At 50.4% G+C, this 13441-nt stretch overlaps 2 pseudogenes; one reads left to right on the top strand and one right to left on the bottom strand.

The window, feature by feature from the left end:
* Positions 1-409: 409 nt before the first annotated feature.
* Positions 410-5832, top strand: LOC136465218 (desmethyl-deoxy-podophyllotoxin synthase-like; annotated as a pseudogene).
* Positions 5833-8720: 2888 nt separating this feature from the next.
* On the bottom strand, positions 8721-10724 carry LOC136462853 (premnaspirodiene oxygenase-like; annotated as a pseudogene).
* Positions 10725-13441: the final 2717 nt, after the last annotated feature.

Genomic DNA, 13441 nt, shown 5'->3' with positions numbered 1-13441 from the left:
TGGTGTTGGTTGAATGCATACAAAATTTGGAATAAGGCTGTCAGCATTTCTGAATATGCAATCTGAAGAGCAACCCTATCACATCACAGCCTAATGCTTTGTCACCGATGGACGATTTACATCAACCGATTTACCCAGACCCGATGTGCGATCCAACGGGGGTGCACAAGTCTGTAGTGTTTATCCGGTTCACCGGCACTTGAATTGATACGTGTAGTACGTACTAAGTCCGGTCCACGTACGCGTCGTCAGCTGATTATTTGGGTCATAGAAATAGAGAGCAGAGAGGCAGGAGCGAAGATGAGTACGTAGATTGTCCCCCCGCCAACACCCCCCCCCCCCCCCCCCCCCCCCCCCCCCCAAACAAAAAAAAAAAAAAAGAAAAACGAAGAAGAAGATGAGTACGTAGATGACACCGACTAGCCATGCATTTGGCCACTGCGTGGCGACTGCACGTCGCATCCGCTGGCACCGTCTTGCAGCTGAATTTGGAAGCGAAACTTGCGTGCGAGTAACGAGCGGCGACCCTGGCAGCTCGACGAGCAGCGACGTGACCATGCGCACGGCATCTCGTCTGGACGACGGCAATGCCGAGTTGCCCACCTGACTTAGCTTGTGATGCCTCCGTTCACCCCTCTTTATGTACGCACACATAGCGCGAGGTTCTGCGGACAAACGACGTCACGTTCGCCACGCGGCCATGGAGCCCCACGATCAGGATCATGATGCAGGAAGGGCTGGGCCTGGTGTTCGCGCCCTACGGCGACCTGTGGCGCCAGCTCCGGAAGATCTGCATCCTGGAGCTGCTCAGCGCCCGCCGCGTCCAGTCGTTCCGCCATGTTCGGGAGGACGAGGTGGCGCGCCTCGTCGCCGCGGTCGCCGCCACCCCGCCCGGCGAGCCCGTCAACGTCAGCCGCCGGATCGCCGTGCTCGTCGCTGATTCGGCGGTGCGTGCCATGATCGGGGACAGGTTCAGCAGGCGGGACGAGTTCTTGGTGTCGCTCGAGGAGGGGCTCAAGCTCCTCCCCAGGTTCAACCTAGGCGACCTATTTCCATCGTCGCCGTTTGTGAGCTTCCTCAGCGGCACGGCACGGCGGGCGCACGCAAACCACCGGAAGAACTCTGAGCTCATGGGGTGCGCCATCAAGCAGCACGAGGAAAGGAGAGCCGCAGCGGTGGCGAACGGCGCTGTGCAGGAGGAAGAGGACCTGGTGGACGTGCTCTTGAGGATACAAAAGGAAGGCGGCCTCGACATGCCTCTCACAATGGGAATGATCAAAGCTGTTATCCTTGTAAGTGCATATATAGAACAAGTATTTAGTTAATTACCATGTTTGTTTGAATATTGTTTCCATTGTGTTTATCATGCTTGTTTCTTGAAATTCTGCATATATAGGACTTGTTCATCGCTGGAAGTGAGACATCAGCAACTACACTGGAATGGGCCTGTTAGTTGATCTTCACCATATTGGACTTTTGGATCTGCGTCCTGAATGGGGGCGTCCAACCCTAATATGGTTGGTGGGCCCCTGTCGCACAGCACTATAAAGAGAGGTGGAAAGACAGGGCTCTAACTACGAGGTTGACCGGAGCCGTCGTGACCCACCAACAGAAAACCTAACCATCTAAAGAGGGTGCTGCCAGCGATGGGAAGACCCACTGACTTCGCCACCACCAACCTCATCGTCGCCTCTGCATCGTCACTGGACCTCGCCACCACTACGCTGGACTCCACTACGCCGAGCTGCCACGACACCGGCGTCCAAGCCGCTGCGGCGCCATGGACCGAATGATGACCTAGGGTGAGGTACATCAACTGTTTCCCCATCGGAGTAAGATGCTTACAGATTATTCACACATATATCTGTGGTCCGTTTCCTGTAAAGAGTGTGGATGGTTATGATTCGTTCATAACATTCACAGATGATTACTCCCATTATGGCTACATTTAGATCTCTCAGATTTAGAATAATGCAGAGAGTGCATAAAAGGAAAGTATGTTAAGAAAATTAAGAAAGATGTCAAACGAAGCACATGAATTTTACAGATTCGTTCATAACATTCACAGATAATTACTCCCATTATGACTACATTTATCCAATCAAAGAAATAATAGAAGCATTGGATAAATTTAAGATATTTAAGGCAGAAGTTGAAAACCAACATAATTTAAAGATTAAGATAGTCAGGTCTGACCGGGGGGGGGGAGTACTACGGTCGGCATACCCCATATGGCCAAGTTCCTAGACCTTTTGCAAGGTTCTTACAGGAAAATGGCATAGTAGCCCAGTATTCTACACCGGGCGAACCTCAGCAGAACGGAGTAGCTGAAAGACACAATCGTACCCTGATGAATATGGTGCGCAGTATGATAAATTACTCCACCTTACTGTTGAGCCTGTGGATGAAGGCGTTAAAAACCGCCATTCATATTCTCAATAGAGTACCAAGTAAGTCGGTGCCCAAAACACCGTATGAGTTGTGGACAGGTAGAGTACCCTCACTAAACCACTTACGTGTGTGGGAGAGTCCTACTGAGGCTAAAGTATTTAACCCAAACATTGGAAAACTAGATCATAAATAGTAAGTTGCCATTTCATTGGCTACCCAGAAAAGTTAAAAGGTTTTCGTTTCTACTATCTAGACAGACATACAAAGTTTGTAGAAACGAGACACGCTGTCTTCCTAGAGAATGAAATGATGAGGGGGAGCATGGTAGCTCGAGAAATTGACCTTGAAGAGAAGCGGGTGTATGCGCCCACTCCGATAATTCATGAGCCATTTTTTCTTACTACCTGTTGTCGCTACACCGATAGTGTAAGATACTGTGGTGCCAGCATCTGTTGTTATTCCGCCTGTGGCAACAATGAATGACGACGAGAACCTGTTCTTCAGGATCCTGTAGAACCTATTGGCACACATGAGGGGGAGCAACAACAGCCTCAAACAGAAGATGTGCCAAATGTGGAGGCCCCTAGAAAGTCTCAAAGAGTTAGAAAATCAGCTATTCCTGCTGATTATGAAGTATACAACACTGAGGAATTTCAAATGGAGGATGATCTCACCTCATTTGAAGAAGCCATGAGAAGTGATCATTCATCAAAGTGGCTTGAGGCCATGTAAGATGAAATGAAATCTATGAATGCCAATAAAGTTTGGGACTTAAAAATAATTCCTAAAAGAGCCAAAATAGTAGGCTGTAAATGGGTCTACAGAACAAAACTTGACTCTCAAGGGAATATAGAGAGATATAAAGCGCGACTTGTGGCAAAAGGCTTTACGCAAAGAGAAGGTATTGATTATAATGAGACATTTTCTCCAGTCTCATATAGGGATTCCTTTAGAATCATAATAGCATTAGTGACACATTACGATTTAGAATTACATCAGATGGATGTAAAGACGACATTTCTCAACGGGGACATGGAGGAAAATGTTTACATGGCACAACCAAAAGGTTTTGTCATAGAAGGAAAAGAACAAATGGGATGTCGCCTAAAGAAATCCATTTATTGATTAAAATAAGCTTCAAGACAGTGGTTCTTGAAGTTTGATCAGACAATAAGGAATTTTGGGTTTAAAGAGAATATAGAGGACAGTTGTGTCTATGCAAAGTTTAAGAATGGGAAGTTTATCTTCCTTGTCCTGTATGTGGATGATATCTTACTTGCTAGTAGTGATGCCAGTCTACTATTGGAGACAAAGAAGTTTTTGTCCTCAAAATTTGATATGAAAGATCTTGGTGAAGCTTCGTTCGTTCTAGGGATCAAAATTCACCGAGATAGAAGTAAAGGGGTATTAGGACTTTCACAAAAGGCATACATAGAAAAGATCTTAAAGAAATTTAGTATGCACAAATATAGTCCCTCACCTGCTCCTATAGTCAAGGGCGACAGATATGGGGATTTTTAATGCCCCAGGAACCAATATAAGATCGATCAAATGAAAGCGGTTCCATATGCTTCAGCTGTTGGAAGCTTGTAATATGCTCAAGTATGTACGCGCCCTGACTTGGCATTTATTACCGGGTTACTTGGCAGATTCCAGAGCAATCTTGGAACAAAACACTGGAAATTGGTAAAGAAAGTCTTGCGTTATTTGCAAGGAACGAAAAGCCTCATGATGACGTATAGAAGATCAGATTCACTCCATATAGTGGGATATTCTGATTTTGACTATGCAAGAGATGATAGAAAATCCACATCTGGATATATATTCACTCTCGTAGGGGGAGCTATTTCATGAAAAAGCTCAAAGCAAACCGTCACTACATCGTCCACAATGTATGTCGAGTTTGTAGCGTGTTATGAGGCAACGGGGCAGGTGAACTGGCTAAAGAAGTTCATACCCGGTTTGAAGGTGGTTGACGACATCTATAGACCACTTGAGTTATACTACGATAATAATCCGGTAGTACAATATGCTCACAACAATAAGTCAAGTGGTGCTGCCAAACACATTGACATAAAGTATTATGTTGTGAAAGATAAAGTCCGGGATCATGTCATAAGTCTTGAGTATATAAGTACCGAAAAGATGATCGCGGATCCGCTTACAAAAGGCTTACCACCCAACGTGTTCAGAGAATATGTAGCTAACATGGGTTTAAGGGAAAGCCTATAATTCTTGAACAAAAGAAAGCCCAAAGTTAAGTATCTATTTCAGAACAGAGTGATGTGTTGTAGCTGTTAAATCTATCGGCAATTGACCGTGACGATGAAACATGCTCTATGTGATAATCTGTAATGGAATGAACAAAAGTAAATGATATGAAATTGAAAGATTATAGTGAGATCAAGGGGGAGAATGTTAGTTGATCTCCACCAATAGGCCCAACGACCTATTGGGCCCTTGGATCTGCGCCCTGACCGGGGGCGCCCAACCCTAATATGGTTGGTGGGCCTCTGTCGCACAGCACTATAAAGAGAGGTGAGAAGACAGGGCTCTAACTACGAGGTTGACCGGAGCCGCCGTGACCCACCAACAGAAAACCTAACCCGATCTAAAGAGGATGCTGCTAGCGACGAAAAGACCCACTGACTTTGCCGCCACCAACCTCACCGTTGCCTCTGCATCGCCACTGGACCTCGCCACCACTATGCTGGACTCCACTGCGCCGAGCTGCCACGACACCGGCGTCCAAGCCGCTGTGGTGCCATGGACCGAATGATGACCTAGGGCGAGGTACATCAACTGTTTCCCCATCGGAGTAAGATGCTTACCCCTGATCTACGGTTCAGAGGCACTGTGTTTACTAACAGGGCCATGTTGGAGCTTATGAGGTACTCGGATGTGATGAAGAAAGCGCAAGCCGAGCTTCGTAACAACCTCAATTGTAAGACGAAAGTGACCGAAGATGACTTGGTACAGATGAAGTACTTGAAACTCATCATCAAGGAAACATTGAGGCTGCATCCGGCGGCGCCATTGCTTCTCCCAAGGGAGGCAAGGGAGTCTTGCAAGATCCTTGGGTACGATGTGCCAAAGGGCACCACTGTGTTGGTGAACGCGTGGGCGATTGGTAGGGATCCCAAGTATTGGAATGATGCTGAAGAGTTTAAGCCAGAGCGATTTGAGTGTAGCAAAATCGACTTCAAGGGCATGGACTTTGAGTAGATACCATTTGGTGCTGGTAGAAGAATATGCCCGGGAATGGTGTTTGCACAGTCAAATATAGAACTCGCACTAGCAGCCCTGCTCTACCACTTTGACTGGAAGCTCGAAGAGGAGCTGAAGCCAAGTGAGCTGGACGTGACTGAGGACATAGGCCTCACTGTTGGAAAGAAGAACGACTTGCTTCTGTATCCCATGGTTCGCGTGCCCCACCAATAAGCACAATAGTTGCTTTAAGTATTATAGCATTTGTGTATATGATTCATATATGCAATTTGAACTCATATGTAAGTTATCTTATATCATCTACTAATAAGTAGGAAAAAACTGTGTTGTGACTCAATTCAAAGCCATAGTGTTTCTTATTGGAAGTTGTTTTGGGCACATGAAAAATAATTACCCTCGCCGCCGCCGCCGTTGCCGCCGCCGCCGCCGCCACGGTCGCGGAGCACGTGGTCACCTCAGCCAACGAAGCAACCTTCTCCACCGGCGCCCCATTGACCCCTCTGCCGCTAGGGCTGCCGCAGACAGCGCGCTGCCATGCGCAGCCACGGCATGGCCGGACTCCACCAGCCCCTCCTCACTCTTGCCGGATGCGGCCCCGTTCTACCCAAGTCCCTCCTCCGGAGGGGCACGAAGAGTTGCCGTTGGGCGGACGACGACAGCCTGACGACGACCAACCCATGACCTACCTAGACGCCGTTCTTCGTCAGGCGAAGCAGGTATCGGCGTCCCTGCCGCGTGCCCGGCCTCGTCCAGCAGTGGTTGGGGGCCGGGGCAGTGCAGACGCGAGGCAGCAGGGACGTGGGCGGTGAACGAGGAGACACAGCCGGCCGCGACCCCAACTAGTGCACGGCCTGCCTGTTTGGCCTGTGGGCTATGGATGGCCGCGTCGCCGTCCGCCATCGCCTTGGACGTCGTGGACGGGTTTCCGCCCCAACGTTGATGGGTGGCGTAAGATTCTCCAGCGGCAGGAGACACGACCTGCGGCCACCTCGACCGTGCAGCTTTCGCAGGCCCAGAAGATCCCGGCAGAGCTACACGGCAGATGTTTCAACTGCCTTTCCTACTCAAACCGAGTAGCGACCTGCCTGTAGCCACGGCGTTCTCTGTGTTGTCACGGGTATCGTCACCTCGCTAGGGACTGCAAGTGGCCTAGGCGTGCCGCTGCGACGGCGTCGGAGGCAGGGGGTGGTAGCTCACGGCCCTCCCGGCATGCACCACATGGTGGTGCGGACAGAGCCACGCAGGTGGCTGTGGGGGGCACCAACGGCATCCGTCGACGACGTCGGATGCGCTGGACCAAGCTGCCGGGGGAGATCAACGCCGCGACTGACAACATCGCTTCTTCTACTGCCGCACGTTGCTCCCACGAGTCTGATCCGCTTGCAGTGACGCTGTGCGAGGGCGCTGGGCCTGCCATATGGGTCGACTCGATGCTCGATGAGCTCGCTGCCTTGCTTGTCGTGAGTCGATCCGCGGGTGCTCCAGCGTTTGGGCACCCGTCTACTCTGTCAGTAGCCTCTCTGGTGGCTCAGGCATCGTTGGCGGACATCCGCTAGCCACCACGAATGGTTCATCTAAGCTTTGCGGATGCGGAGGCGCCGGGGGTGGATGGTGATGATCGGCAACCGGACGACGACAACGTCTCTCCTTCGGCCCTCGCCAGGGAGTTTGCTAGGCGCGTCTCTGCCCCGCTGAAGACTCCCATCCTCAAGGCGCCTCCCCGACGTCGAATCCGTCGCTCTCCATCGTCGGTCACCATCCGTCGTAGCACGCGTCTGGCGGCAAAGTGTGCCTCTCGGGCCCCTAACGCCACCCTTCAAGCGCAGAAGGTGCTTGTGTCCAAGTGGGAGCCCACCGCCTCACAGTCGTTGGATACCCAGGTAGTGACAGACTTCCAGCAAGCATTCCAGGGCTTGCTCGACTCCGCAAAAAGGGAGGCACTTCGAGCACTTATGAAGTTCGACGTGGCAGGGTTCGAGTATATGTTCGAGGAGGTTTGCTAGACTCGTCGGCACCTGCCCAATTGGTTGTTCAACTTTCATGTAATGTAATTTTAAGTTAGGTTTATTTGGGTCGTGTTGGCTTCTGTCATTCCACGGTAATCTATGGATTACTTGGGATGTTGTAACCAGTTAAACTCTGCTTCTGCTTAATAAAATATGTGTCGTAAGGACAAAAAATTACAAACCACAAAAAATAACCCACGCAATTGTGTCCTAGGACATATGTAATAATATATATGCTGAACAAACAAATATTGTAACGCACTCTAACTCCAGGGATTCACATACACAATCTACCATGTTTCTGTTGATCATTCGCCTCATGTGAGCATATTTTAGGTTGATGGAATGTAAGTCCATATTGGTTCGAAAATATCGACATCAAAATGATCAATGACAATGTGACACATAGATAACTAGATACCAAGGTGTTTGGGCTATCCAGTCAGCCCTGTTCAAAAATATTTTTCCTCTCTCTTCCTCTGCTCCTCTCCATGGAGGACCACGCCGACGCCGTGAAGCCGGGAGCTCATCTCCGCCGCGAGCTCGCCACCCCCGCTGCCTCGCCCTGCCACCGGATCCGCGACCGCGCCGACGTCTCGTCGTCCGCACCCCATGACATCGCCGCGCGGACACCGCCGAACAGCCATGCTCCGACCGCCGACCTCCATGCTGCCGTTTCAGCGGATGCCGACGACTCCGAGCACCGGCCGTGATGACTTCGGGTGCGCCCATGATGCCACGCCATCTTCCTCAGCCTCGCATGCCCCGAACGCCGCCGCAGACCGAGCTCCGCCGCTCTGCTTCCTTTGTCGACCTGACGCGCCAAACCCCGCCATCCACGACCTTGTTGCGCCCCTACCTCCACCTTGTCGACGACCTGGCTCAGCAATGCTGTTAGTGTGGATTTATTGGTTTGATTTGAGGAGTTGTTGCCTTATTGAGACACTAGTGGCCCCGTTCGGCCTACCTATATTCGACTTGTTCGGCTTTTCAGCCGAAACCGTATTTTTCTCTCACAACAATTCAGTCAGAACAGTGTTTTCCAACCAGTTTCAGTCAAGATTCAGACCAGCGAACAGGGCCAGTCTGATTTGGAGTTGTATCGTATTTTGGACTCTGGACTCGTATCCTATTTGGGACGAGAGAATTGAGCGAGTTGAAGACCATGCCTCTTTATTATTAGGGAGGATAAATAGATAGATAGATATTTTCTAGCACTCAATTGCGTGGGTCATTTTTGTTGTCTGTAATATAAGTGCTATTTTTTTTGAGGAAACAATATAAGCGCTATTATTTTCACATGCCTAAAACAACTTATTCTCAATAAGACACCCTATGGCTTTGAATTGGAGTCAACAACACAATTTTCTCCCTACAGTCACCAGATCAGTAGATGATATAAGATAACTTACATATGAGTTCAGATAGCATATATGAATCATATAGGCAAATAAATACTATAATGCTTGAAGCAACTATAATTGCGTTGATTATTGGTGGGGCACGCGAACCATGGGATGCAGAAGCAAGTCGTTCTTCTTTCCAACAGTGAGGCCTATGTCCTCAGTCATGTCCAGCTCACTTGGCTTCAGCCCCTCTTCGAGCTTCCAGTCAAGTGGTAGAGCAGGGCTGCTAGTGCGAGTTCTATATTTGACTGTGCAAACACCATTCCCGGGCATATTCTTCTACCAGCACCAAATGGTATGTACTCAAAGTCCATGCCCTTGAAGTCGATCGTGCCACACTCAAATCGCTCTGGTTTAAACTCTTCAGCATCATCCCAATACTTAGGATCCCTGCCAATTACCCACGCGTTCACCAACACAGTGGTGCCCTTCGGCACATCAAACCCAAGGATCTTGCATGACTCCCTTGCCTCCCTTGGGAAAAGCAATGGCGCCGCCGGATGCAGCCTCAATGTTTCCTTGATGATGAGCTTCAAGTACTTCATCTGTAACAAGTCATCTTCGGTCACTTTCGGCTTACCATTGAGGTTGTCACGTAGCTAGGCTTGCGCTTTCTTCATCACATCGGGGTTCCTCATAAGCTCCGCCATGGCCCACTACAGTGCTGTTGCTGATGTCTCGCTTCCAGCGCTGAACAAGTCCTATATATGCAGAATTTCAAGAACACGCATATAAAAAAAATGAAAACAAACATGATAACTCTTGTTATATGTATGCACATACAAGGATAACGGCTTTGATCATTCCCATTGTGAGAGGCATGTCGAGGCCGCCTTCCTTTTGTATCCTCAAGAGCACGTCCACCAGGTCCTCTTCTTCCTCGTGGACAGCGGCGCCGTTCGCCGCCACTAGGGCTCTCCTTTCCTCATGTTGCTTGATGGCGCACTCCATGAGCTCAAAGTTCTTCCGGTGATTCGCATGCGCTCGCCGTGCCGTTCCGCTGAGGAAGTTCACAAACGGCGATGACGGGAATAGGTCACCTAGGTTAAACCCGGAGACGAGCTTGAGCCCCTCCTCTAGCGACACCAAGAACTCGTCCCGCCTGCTGAACCTGTCCCCGATCATGGCACGCACCGCCGAATCAGCGACGAGCACGGCGATCCGGCGGCTGACGTTGACGGGCTCGCCGGGCGGGGTGGCGGCGACCGCGGCGACGAGGCGCGCCACCTCGTCCTCCCGAACATGGCGGAACGACTGGACGCGGCGGGCGCTGAGCAGCTCCAGGATGCAGATCTTCCGGAGCTGGCGCCACAGGTCGCCGTAGGGCGCGAACACCAGGCCCAGCCCTTCCTGCATCATGATCCTGATCGTGGGGCTCCATGGCCGCGTGGCGAACGTGACGTCGTTTGTCCGCAGAACCTCGCGCGCGGCGTCCCGGGACGTGGACACCACGACGGGGACCTCGCCGAGCCTGAGGTACATGAGCGGCGCGTCGAGGCGGCGCGCGAGGTCGGCGAACGCGCGGTGCACCAGCGGCTTGCCCACGAGGTGGTGTAGGCTGCCGATCACCGGCAGCTGCCATGGCCCCGGCGGCAGGCGGACGCCGCTGTGGCGCCCCCGTGAGTAGCCTGAGGAGCAGGAGTGGTAGGAGCAGAGCCAGGAAGAGGCAGAGGTAGTGCGACGCTTGCTCCATGCGCAGTCGACTAGAGTGTCTGGTGGTGGTCAGGCCAGGTGCTACGTGCTGGTACATAAGGAGGCGTGAACGGAGCATCACACACAGGTGTACTGCGAGTGTACGTACAAAACAGAGTAGCTTTCGGTGTGAAATATTTCCCGATTTCCATGGTAGCGAAGTGTGGTGGACAACTCGGCATTGCCGTCGTCCACACGGGATGCCGCTTTGGCATTGCAGCCCGCGGGCGTATGGATGGTCACGTCGCTCGTCGAGCTGCCAGGGTCGCCGCTCGTTACTGGCACGCAAGATTCGCCTCCAAATTGAGCTGCGAGACGGTGCCAGCGGATGCTTCGCCGTGGTCCAGTCGCCACGCATCAGTGGCCAAATGCGTGGCTAGTCGGTGTCATCTTCGCTCCAGCCTCTGCTCAAACAATCACCTGGCTGTTAAATTCTTTTGTAATCATAAAGCCATCGATCTAGCCGGGTACATCATGTAAATATATAGCATGTCCTAGTACATGAACTAGATAGAGATTAGAGGGAGGGGTAGTGCTAAGTTACCGACTATCGTAGGCCTTCGATCCGCTCGCGTCTGCTATGGAGTTGGTAAAGTCTGCGCAAGGGCAGCGACGGTCGGTGAAGATGGTGACGGTGATGCGCGGTGGCGACTGGCGGTGAAGAACGGTGACGGCGCAGCTAGTGGCTTCCCGTCACTAGCCACGCCCCTCTCTGATCAGGTTAGGGTTTGTCGGTGGGGAACTGTAGCTCAGGCGAATCTCGTGACTTGAGTCGCCGGCCCTACCTCTATTTATTGCGTAGTGTGACAGGGGCCCTCCAGCCATAGTGGGCTGGGCGCCCCCGATCAGGGCGCGGATCAAAGGCCCAACTGGACCGTTGGGCCTAGTTTAGAATTAGAGATCAATCTAACAATCTTCTCATTCTTCTACCATCTTTCAATTTCATATCATTTACTTTTGTTCATTTCATTACAGATTAGCGCATAGAGCATGTTTCATCGTCATGGTCAATTGCCGATAGATTTAATAGCTACAACACACCACTATGTTCGGAAATAGATACTTAACTTTTGGGCCTTCTTTTGTCCAGGAATTATATGTTTTTCCTTAAACCCATGTCGGCTACTGTCGATGTTTTACCACCGATAACCTGCCACGGGGGGTACCCGGGGCAGTATGTTCGGACTTCGGCGTATGCTGAACTCGATGGTTAACGCAAGAGACAGTCGATTTATCCTGGTTCAGGCCCTCGATCGTAGATCGAGTAATAACCTTACGTCCAGTCGGTGTTAGCCTTTGCGTTGGATTGATTGTGATATGTTGTGTTGTACCCTTGTCCTCAGGAGCCCTGCCCTCCTTTATATAGCCAGGAGGCCAGAGTCCTAGTCGGTTTACAATGAGGTTTCCTAATAGGATTACTTAATAGTTCTACTACTAAGATTACATGGGAAGAATCCTAGTTGGACTAAATCTTCTCTCTCCCTTGCGGGGTATCCTGTGGGTCCCGCATCAACAAGCCCCCGAGCACTTCATGGTTGAGCTCTGAAAGTCTGGTTTTGCTCCTTCAAGTCTTGTTGAGTAGGAACAAAATGTCATCCGAGTGCTTTCTGGAGTGAAACCTTGTAGCGCTTCTTGGGATCTTTGGGTGGTGAGTGTTTTTTTGAAGAAAAAGTGCATCCATCTGGTTGTAGCCCCCGAGCCTCTTGCTATTTGGAACAAGGAGCTGGAGGATCTTGTCTTGAAGTTGCTCTGATTGTTCGTTGAAATTTTATAAAAAGAACTCGAACATGGCTCGTTCCGGGTTCTTTTTGTCGTAATGTGTTGAAGTGGTCTGCGTTGAGGAAGTCTTTTGGTGACGTGCGCTTTCTTGAAGAAAAAGTGCACCTCGCTGAGTGTAGCCCCCGAGCCTCTTGCTATTTGGAACAAAAGTTGGAGGGTCTTGATCCTTTATGTTGTTTGAAAATTTGTGTTCTGAAGTAGTCCCCGAGACTTGGATTATGTCATCATCCGAGTAGTTTTGCGGCATCTTTCCGAAGCGGTCCTTTAGGTCCTTGGATTAAAACCATCATCCGAGTAGGTTTTCGCGGCATGCAGCTTCTGAGCTTATGTCCGGGTTCTTTTTGGGTGGAAAAATTGCACTCACTGAGTGTAGCCCCCGAGCCTACATGCTTTGCCTTGCAAAAGTTGGGAGGGTCCAAGATTCTTTGTCTTCAAAAATTCTGGGGCTATGTATCCCGCAGGCCCCGTGCTTTCTCCGAGTTCTTCTCTTTAGAAAAGAAGTCGGATGAAGAGTCTTGATGTGTCGTCGTTGTAGTCTGAGTTTCTTGTATTCTTGGTCCCTTTGTCTTTGGTTCCGAGCCTCCGGGAGTAGTTGAAAGCGAAGGCCGAGGCTCCCTAGCTTAGTGTTGATTAGCTATGATGCTGGCCCGAGTCCCCGAGCGTATATCCGTGTTGTTTTTAGGAAGAACTCGGATGCGTGGTTTTTGGCGTATTCTTTGGTAGTCTGCTGTTGTCAGATGTAGTTTATGGTGGTGGTTGAGTGTAAATGCCTTTTGTTTCACGGTTGTACTCTCGCTGGTATATTCTTCCGAATGCCGTCTTCGAGTACTGCTTCCTCTCGCCTGATCATCCATTATTGTGTCCTGTCTTTTTCACTGTGTCCTTTGTTAGGCTTATTTCGTTGGTACTCTTAGTCCATGTGCGCCGCTCCTTTGGTCT

The sequence above is a fragment of the Miscanthus floridulus genome, chromosome 7 (assembly GCF_019320115.1).
Source record: "Miscanthus floridulus cultivar M001 chromosome 7, ASM1932011v1, whole genome shotgun sequence".
NCBI classification, from domain to species: domain Eukaryota; kingdom Viridiplantae; phylum Streptophyta; class Magnoliopsida; order Poales; family Poaceae; genus Miscanthus; species Miscanthus floridulus.
Note: the sequence above shows the minus strand (reverse complement) of the source record. Positions and strands in the feature narration are given on the sequence as shown.